The sequence below is a fragment of the Pinus tabuliformis genome, chromosome 4_2, assembly GCF_031772625.1.
Source record: "Pinus tabuliformis cultivar Carrire ecotype Pingquan chromosome 4_2, CPIR1, whole genome shotgun sequence".
In the NCBI taxonomy this organism is placed as follows: domain Eukaryota; kingdom Viridiplantae; phylum Streptophyta; class Pinopsida; order Pinales; family Pinaceae; genus Pinus; species Pinus tabuliformis.
In genome coordinates, this window is record NC_142304.1 from 383,652,846 (window position 1) to 383,661,078 (window position 8,233).

Consider the following 8,233-nt stretch of genomic DNA (forward strand, 5'->3'; position numbering starts at 1 on the left):
GCCTTTTAGATGATTGATATGTTCCTGCTAGATTGGTGGCCTTGTCTAATCCAATCGAGTAGGTTTGAAGGGGTGATGTATTTTGAAGTAACATCCTTCGTCCAAAGACTACAGTTATTGAGTAGCTTCCAACCCAACTTTGCTGCAAGTGCTTTGGAAAAGGTGTCCAATATCGATCCCCCAACCACCCCATCGTTTAGGCAGTGCCAGAGATTCCCATCTTGTCTAGGCAAAAATTCTCCCTGTCTGTTTCCCCTTCCATAGAAAGCGACAACAGATATTTTGCAACCTATCCAGTATGCCCCTGGGAATCGAAGCTAAGGTCATCCAGTATATAGATGGTGCTTCTAAAACGGATTTGATTAGTACCAACCCGCCTACTTTGGACAGGTATTTATGGTACCATATGTTCAAACGCTTTTCTACATTAGTAATGAGCCAAATCCAATCTGCAATTTTGTAACCAAACGGCTTCAGTCAGTAGCCAAGGTATCTTAGACCTTCCCCTATAGGATGGGTAATAAAGGGAAATCTCCTTAGGGCAAATTGTAATTCGTTTTGGGAGCACCCGGATGTTGTTAAAGTGGATTTAGCTTCGTTTAGCACCATTCCCATGGCCATTTGAAAGGTACCCATGGCTTGGTGGAGAGCAGTGAGATCGCCAAGGCCGTCGTTGAGGAATATGAGAACATCATCCACAAAGAGAAAATGAGTTAGTATAGCTGTGTTAGTGGTTTTGATACCCCTGATTCTCCCCTATCTGTGTTCTTCTCCTATAATTTTGCTTAGGCCCTCCATGATGAGAAGGAACAGTAGTGGGGATAGGGGGCATCCCTGTCTGAGTCCCTGCTCAGCATGAAAAAATGGGGATGCCGATCCATTAATAAGAACACTGTAAAGAACATCAGTGATATATCTCATGATCCACTTAATGAAAGTATAAGGAAATCCAAGTTGAGTTAATAGGATTTGGAGGTATAGCCAATGGACTCTATCAAAGGCTTTAGATAGGTCTATCTTTAGAATCATTCCTTTTGGTTTCCTGAGCGTTACGGAATGAAGGAGTTCTTGAGCAGTACCAATCACCTCATGTATCTGCCTGTTATGTAGAAAGGCAAATTGTTCATGGGATATGTGGAGGGACAGGATTGGCTTGATTCGATTGGCTATAATCTTGTATATGCAGTTGCATAAGGATATAGGCCTGAAGTCATCAAGGAGGAGGGCTTGTCAGCTTTGGGGATGAGAGCAATAAAAGTGGATTTAAGGCCTCCCAGTATCCTTCCGCTCCTTCTGCTTCCCTCTATAATTCACAGGAGGTCTGTTCCTAAAACCTCGAAGAAGGCGATGTAAAATTCCACTGTCCATCCATCTGGCCCTAGACTTTTGTCCTTCTTTAGCCACTTCATAGTGTCTTCTAGCTCTTCTAGTGAAACTTCTCGTGAGAGTTCCTATTCCGCCTCCTGATCTACATAGCCGGGAAAGAGCTGCGCAATTCGCATTACTTCAGCCAGGGTGGCATTGGGTGGAGCCTTGTAGAGATTGTTGAAGTGTAAACATGCCAAAGCATCCAGCTCTCGGAAGGATTGAACTGATCGTCCCTGTGTATCTTTGAGCTCCCATATTGTATTAATGGCCTTCCTCCCATTTACATGTTTATGATAGAATTTAGTGTTATCATCCTCCTCCTTCAGCCAGATGGCCTGTCTTCGGAGTCGCCAACTCTCTTCTCTGTCTCTTAACATTTGAGTTCTCTTCTGCAGAGATGCGGAGTATTTATCCTTTTGCTCTTGAGATATTATAAAACCTCCCAAATCCTCCTCAAAGGAATATATATCTTCCTTTGCTGTTCTGAGAATCAGCTCTTCCGCTTCTTTTTTCTTCATTGCCCATGTCTTGGATAGGGACTTCAACTCCTTCATATTAAGAGTGAAGTCGTGCATGAGGTTTTCTATAGAGCTTGGGGGGTTTTCCTTCCAAAAATTGGTCACCAGTTTTATGTATTCCACATCTCGTAGCCATGTGGAGTTAAATTTTGAATGGGGCCTTTGGTTTGACTATTACATCCTACAGCTCTAGGTAGATAGGTTGATGATCCGATAGGCCTCCAATGCTCACCCATTATCTAATATGAGATCCCCTATTGACCAAGTATTATTTTATGAGGAATCTGTTGAGCCATATAGCTAGGCTTGCATCCCCTGTTCTATTGTTCCTCCAGGTGGGCTGCAGTTTGGCTGAGGGGATGTCAATAAAGTTGTGGGTCTCCAGGAGGTTTTCAAAGAAAACAGACAACGCGTCCACCTATGCTTGATTGCCCCAAGATTCTACATACCCCAAGGAGAAATTTAGGTCCCCCCCCAAGATGATGTTATCTTGTTGCAGGAGGGTTGAATTAAACAAAGTCCTCCAAAAAACGGCTCTGTCCTGACAGGGACCATATACATTAATGATCCTGAAATCTACTTCAAGAGTGGGAGAGTAGATGTCTGCTCCCAAGAACCTCGTCTTCCCCAAACCTTCAGAGTCTTAATGGTACGGTTGCATATGCCCAAGGTTATACCTCCAGATCTGCCCATGGCATCAAGGGAGTGGAAAGTCCAGCATGGTAGCCAAGATTCAAGTAAGTGGGTGATAGTGCTTGCAGGGCCAAGGGTTTCTTGAAGGAATATAATTTCTACAAGCTCTGTGGCAAATAGACGCTTTAGGGCTAGTTTTTTATCCGAGCTAGCCATCCCGCGACAGTTGAAGGAGAGCAGCTTCATGGAGGGGGGGGGGGGGGGGGGGGAGAAACGGGTTTTCTCTGCTCTAAGGGCCCAGTCGATGGTTTTCTATTTGCTAGATGCGATCTCCTCCCCAGCTTGATGCTTGGCTTTGGAAATATGGGAAGGACGCCCCTGGGTTTGGGAGGAGGGGGGAAAGAGTCTACCTCAAAACCTATGATGTCGAGGCCCTGAGATCGCATTCTAGAGCGAAGGGGGTAACGGGATTCTAGGTGAGAGTGGATAGGTAAAGTGGGAGAGGGAGGGCTGAGGGAAGGAGTAAGTAGGTGGGGGAGGCACAATGGGGCAGTTCTGAACAATAGGGTATTGATGGAAGAGCCAGGGTGGATGAGAGAGGGAGAAATTGAGGGGTGCGACCGAAGAGTCCATAGTTCAGTCATGCAGTGGAGAGGAAGACAATACATGAGAAACAAAAGTAGTATCTGCAAAAGAGAAAGGAGAATTTGACATACCCATGGAATGAGCATCCCCTATGGCCGCCTGAGCTCTTGTTAGAGGTGGGGAGGGAGGCCGAAGTGAAGCTTTCTCATGCTTCTTCCTTGATTCTTTCTCATGTGCCTTGTCTGCTTCAGTCGGGACTTGTTGTGACAAATATTCCACTTCCATAGTTGGTTGAGGTTGGTCCCGAGGGGTACGAGCATCCTGGTCTTTGTCCTCTGATTGATGACCCTTCTTGTTAATCAGGGGGAAGTCCTTATATATTTTTCCGACCTTATGGAACCTACGACATCTATAAGGTATGCCTTCATAGTCCAGTGGCTGCTTCTGGGTGAAAGATCTCCACTATATGGTAATGTATTCTTGTAACCCTCCCTCGTATCCATATGCACCAGAATCCTAGAAAAATCCATTTTCCAGTAGATAAATAGGATTTATCAAATTCCATATATGTGCCAATTGAGTTCCCAATGCATCGGAAAATGTCTTTGGACCAGAAGTGTAACGGGAGCCCTAATATTCTGACCCAGATCTGGCCAACGTCTAGCTGCTCTGTATCCGGGTCAAAAAGCGGTGACCAACACTTCAGGAGGACTGGGGCATGCTTGAAATGCCAGTAGGATGATAGGACCCAATTCATGTGATCTGGCCTGGAGAAACGTAGGGCAAACCACCCTTTCACGAACGTTTTCACTGAGGGCAGGTCGGCTAAATGATGCCCCCAGACCTGTGAGACCCATGTTTTTAGGTGAGCCGTCGTATAGTTCCGCCCTCGAATTCTTCCAACTAGAACCCTGTCTGCGAAATCCATAGTATCACCAAGCTAAATATCCTCCTCGAGCCTAAGAAAGGTGTCGACAACTTTGGTCCAAAAGCACTTAGTCTTCTTGCAGGCCCTCACTTCAGCAGTTGAGTCTCCTTGACGATTAGACGTATACTTCGATACGGGGGGGTTCTCGAGGGGAAGGGATGAGTCGACAGGGAGGGCATTTGCTAAGGGGGGATATTGGTGAAACTGCCAGAAGGGGGAGAGGATGAGTGCGACATAATCAGGTGGACTTTGGTGGAAGATGGAGTGGGAGGAGTGGAGGGTAAAATAGACAGAGGGGATGGGAGATGTGACCAGGGGTAGGAGACGAAGGGTTAAGGCACCCTGATGCAAACCCTAGGGATGAAGGAGATGGCGGGGGAGTGGAGAGGGACGGCTAAGATGGGTGGTCATCCGGAAAAATCACCTGGTGGTCAGATGGACCTGAGAGAGAGGGGAGGCTGGAAATGGTCTCATGCAACTCGTTGCTAAATGAAAGTGACCCTAGCTTAACAGAATGCGGGGTTGTCCAGATAGAACCCTCCGCCAATGGTTCTTCTGAGTAATCCACCATATCGAGGTCCATCGCTGTCAGGTAACTTGTATTGCCAGCTGCCTATGGTAACCGCCAAGGGAGAGAGCAGTAAGTAGAAATAGGCGATGGAAGCCAGGGGTCAAAGCATCAAAACCGTGGAGTAGGTAAATGCGGGCACAGTAAAATGGTGTAAAAAACTAGTTACGGAGGTAGTAAGGGAATATTATAATGAGTCTACCCTGTACCGAGGGAGACGTGTACTCACACTGTACAGCCAGCTGCGTCATCGTGCTTCAAACATGCAACAGCTAACCAAACTCCCCTGCCTGCTGTGCCATCGCACACTTCCAGCCAATCCCACATGTACATGTTAATAAGGCCTTCTATATATATATATATATATATATATATATATATATATATATATATATATATATATATATATATATATATATATATATATATATATATATATATATATATATATATATATATATATATATATATATATATATATATAATATTTATCAATACATCAATATTATATTATATTGAGACTGATTATCGATAAATAATCAATAGACAAAACCACAATCTCTCTTTTAAAGACCATCATATGTATAATTTAAATTTACCAATATATCTAATATTGAGACTATTTCTAGATAAATAATCAATAGGCAAAACCACAATCTCTCTTTTCTAAGACCATAATATCTTTTTTATTAAAATTTTGGTTAAATAAGAATGAGAGCTTTAAATACGAAAAAAAATCGGTTTATTACGTCGATAGGCATCCCTCCTATTGGAGTTGGGCACTTTAATGATTTTACTAATCAAAAAAATTGATCGGATAGTTTCAATTGAATGATGCCAGCATATTCTCGTAGTTGCCACAATATCAATGGATTGAATTCACACTACTAACTTCCCTGCATATCTAAATCACATGATTAAACATTGTTTAAATTAATTTTTTACAAAGCTCCATTAAAAATTTACCATGCCATTTGTTAATTAACACCTATCAGGATTAACCATAATCAGAAGACTAGAAAATGTAACACACAACTTAAACATACACTTGGCATAGTAGTGGAAAGGTGTATTTCCGATGGGTCTTGTTTATGGCCACGTATAGAGATTAAAAAACTTAAATTAAAAATAATTAAAAATTCTCTATGCATGTGAAATGAATATCCATTTAAATTCTTAAACGTATGGTTGTTAGAACATGGAGGTTCTCAACAAATAACGTAAAGTTTCTTCGCCCAGCATGTCATAAACCTGACCTAATGTTGATTTAAATTCTTAAATGTATGGTTGTTAGAACATGGAGGAATAACTCGCAACATGGATAAGTAACGTAAAGTTTCTTCGTCGAGCATCTCATAAAGTTTCTTGGGTGTTTGCATTTTCTCCCTTTTCCTGCTATCTCTTCTTCAGGGGCATTAAGATCAGGTTCTCTTCAGTCCTTTCTTGATGGGGGCATTGAGATTCGATGTTTTAGAATGCCCCAACTCCATCAAATCAAACGTGAATCAGACTTGGAAAATCAGGGTTTCGCTTATATTGATAAAACTTATCCAGATTGTTGTTGTGCCATTAGCCAACTTGGGGATCTGGATAGAATTCTATTTAAATCTGCTTTCAAGAAATGGTGGATTGCTAAAAACACTCTTCAGGCCACTCACTAGTGATTTTATTCATCTTTTTCTTTATTTTATACGTGATTTTAAAGTATTAAGAATTAAGTTTAAGGATTTTATCCTCAACGAACATCATGAGTTAGGGACTGGTGATTTTTATTGGTCTGTTTCTTTCTCATAGAACTCTTCTTAATATATTGAAAAATTGAATAAGGAATTCACCCTTAGCCAACATCATTAATTAGGGTTTGAGTGAATGTTTTTATTTGTTCAAGCCAAAGAATCATAATACCGAGAAGAGTGTCTGACACGTTCCTCAGTATCATCGGCCTTCTTGAGCATTGTGTAAACTTGTATCATGGCAGAACCAGGGGACTTATTGACTCAACCATTGAACCCGGGAAAAATTTCTATGTAGGCCTTTGTGCCATGGCTTCAACTGTAGCTTATGAAAACAAACTGGTTATCAGAAATAGAGTCATAGAACATTGGGAGGTAGTGTTTAGTTTCCATGAATTTTAGTACTTGGTTATTCATGCAAAACTCGATTTGATTTAATAAATATTTCAACCTGATCCTGCAGATGCACTTCGTGGAGTTCTTAGATTGCTGGAACGGTGTATATGCAACTCTTTGGCTTCAATAATCTATGATTCAGTCATATTATATATATATAGAGAAAATAATTGTTCATTCATTAATTGATGTTAAGATTGACTTGTATATAATCAGATCACTTGCAAAAGAAATCAATGCAAGCCTTTATATTCTGTGATAAGGAGGTGGACGCCCAACTAATAGTGATAGCCTTCAGAGGAACAGAGCCATTTAATGCAGATGACTAGGAAACATATATCAATTTCTCATGGTATGAATTCAGTCAAATCGAAAAGGTTCATCTTGGATTTCTGGAAGCTTTGGGTCTTGCAAACTGCTCACAAAACCCCCAGATCTTCGATAATCATAGTAATTTTGATAGTGTTGTGCCTATTGTTGATATTGATAAAGAATATACTGAAAAGCCTTTGGCTTATTATGTTCTTCGTAAGAAATTGAAAGAATTATTACAAGTTCACAGAAATGCAAAATTCATTATAACAAGTCATAGCCTTGGTGGAGCCTTGGCTGTGATGTTTCCACTAATACTATTTATACACAAGGAAGAGGCGCTATTGGATAAAATGGTTGGTGTTTATACATTCGGACAACCAAGAGTTGGAGATGAAGCATTCGCAGAGTTTATGAACAAGAACATAAACGAAACAGTACCCACATATTTTAGAATCGTCTACTGCAATGACCTAGTTCCCAGACTTCCCTTCAACGATCCAATATTTGAGTACAATAACTTTGGTGTATCCCTTTACTACAATAGCTGCTACAAAGAGAAGGTATTTATACTACTGCTCTTCATATTCTCTTCAACCAGAAAATCTAGTTTCATTTCTGATACAATATTTTGTTCAACCTCACACTCATATTAAATGGTTTATTTTTTGACAGAATCTTCTAGAGGAGCCCAATAGAAATTTCTCGCTATTATAGTTCATCTCCCTAAGCATAAATGCTGTGTGGGAATTGGTGCAGAGTTTATTCTTGCAATACACAAAAGGAAGGGACTTCAAAGAAACGAAATTGTCAGCGCTCTTCAGGATAGTAGGGCTGATAATTCTAGGGATTTAGCAAATGTTCATCCATACTATTATGTTAGGTTTTGTTTCTTTCTCTGTGGAGATGAGAATAAGAGTTCTATCTAATGTTCATCCATATTATTATGTTAGGTTTTATATATTTCTTTGTGGAGAGGAGAAACAAGGTCTTTTAAACCAGACATTCATAAAGTAATAACAATATTTAGTTGAGAAGTCACTATTTTGAAAATGGTTTTAGATGTTAAGTTTTTACAATAATAGGTTTATATCTTAATAATATTGTTTTAAGGAACTAGGTTTAGCTTTATGGTTTTAGATTAGTATGATTAGGTTTTAGGTCAGTAGGTTTAGGTTTAAGATTTTTAATA

The 8,233-nt window shown here is 40.5% G+C and overlaps 1 pseudogene; it reads left to right on the forward strand.

The window, feature by feature from the left end:
- Positions 1–6,046: 6,046 nt before the first annotated feature.
- On the forward strand, positions 6,047–7,896 carry LOC149169537 (triacylglycerol lipase OBL1-like; annotated as a pseudogene).
- The last annotated feature ends 337 nt before the right edge of the window (positions 7,897–8,233 follow it).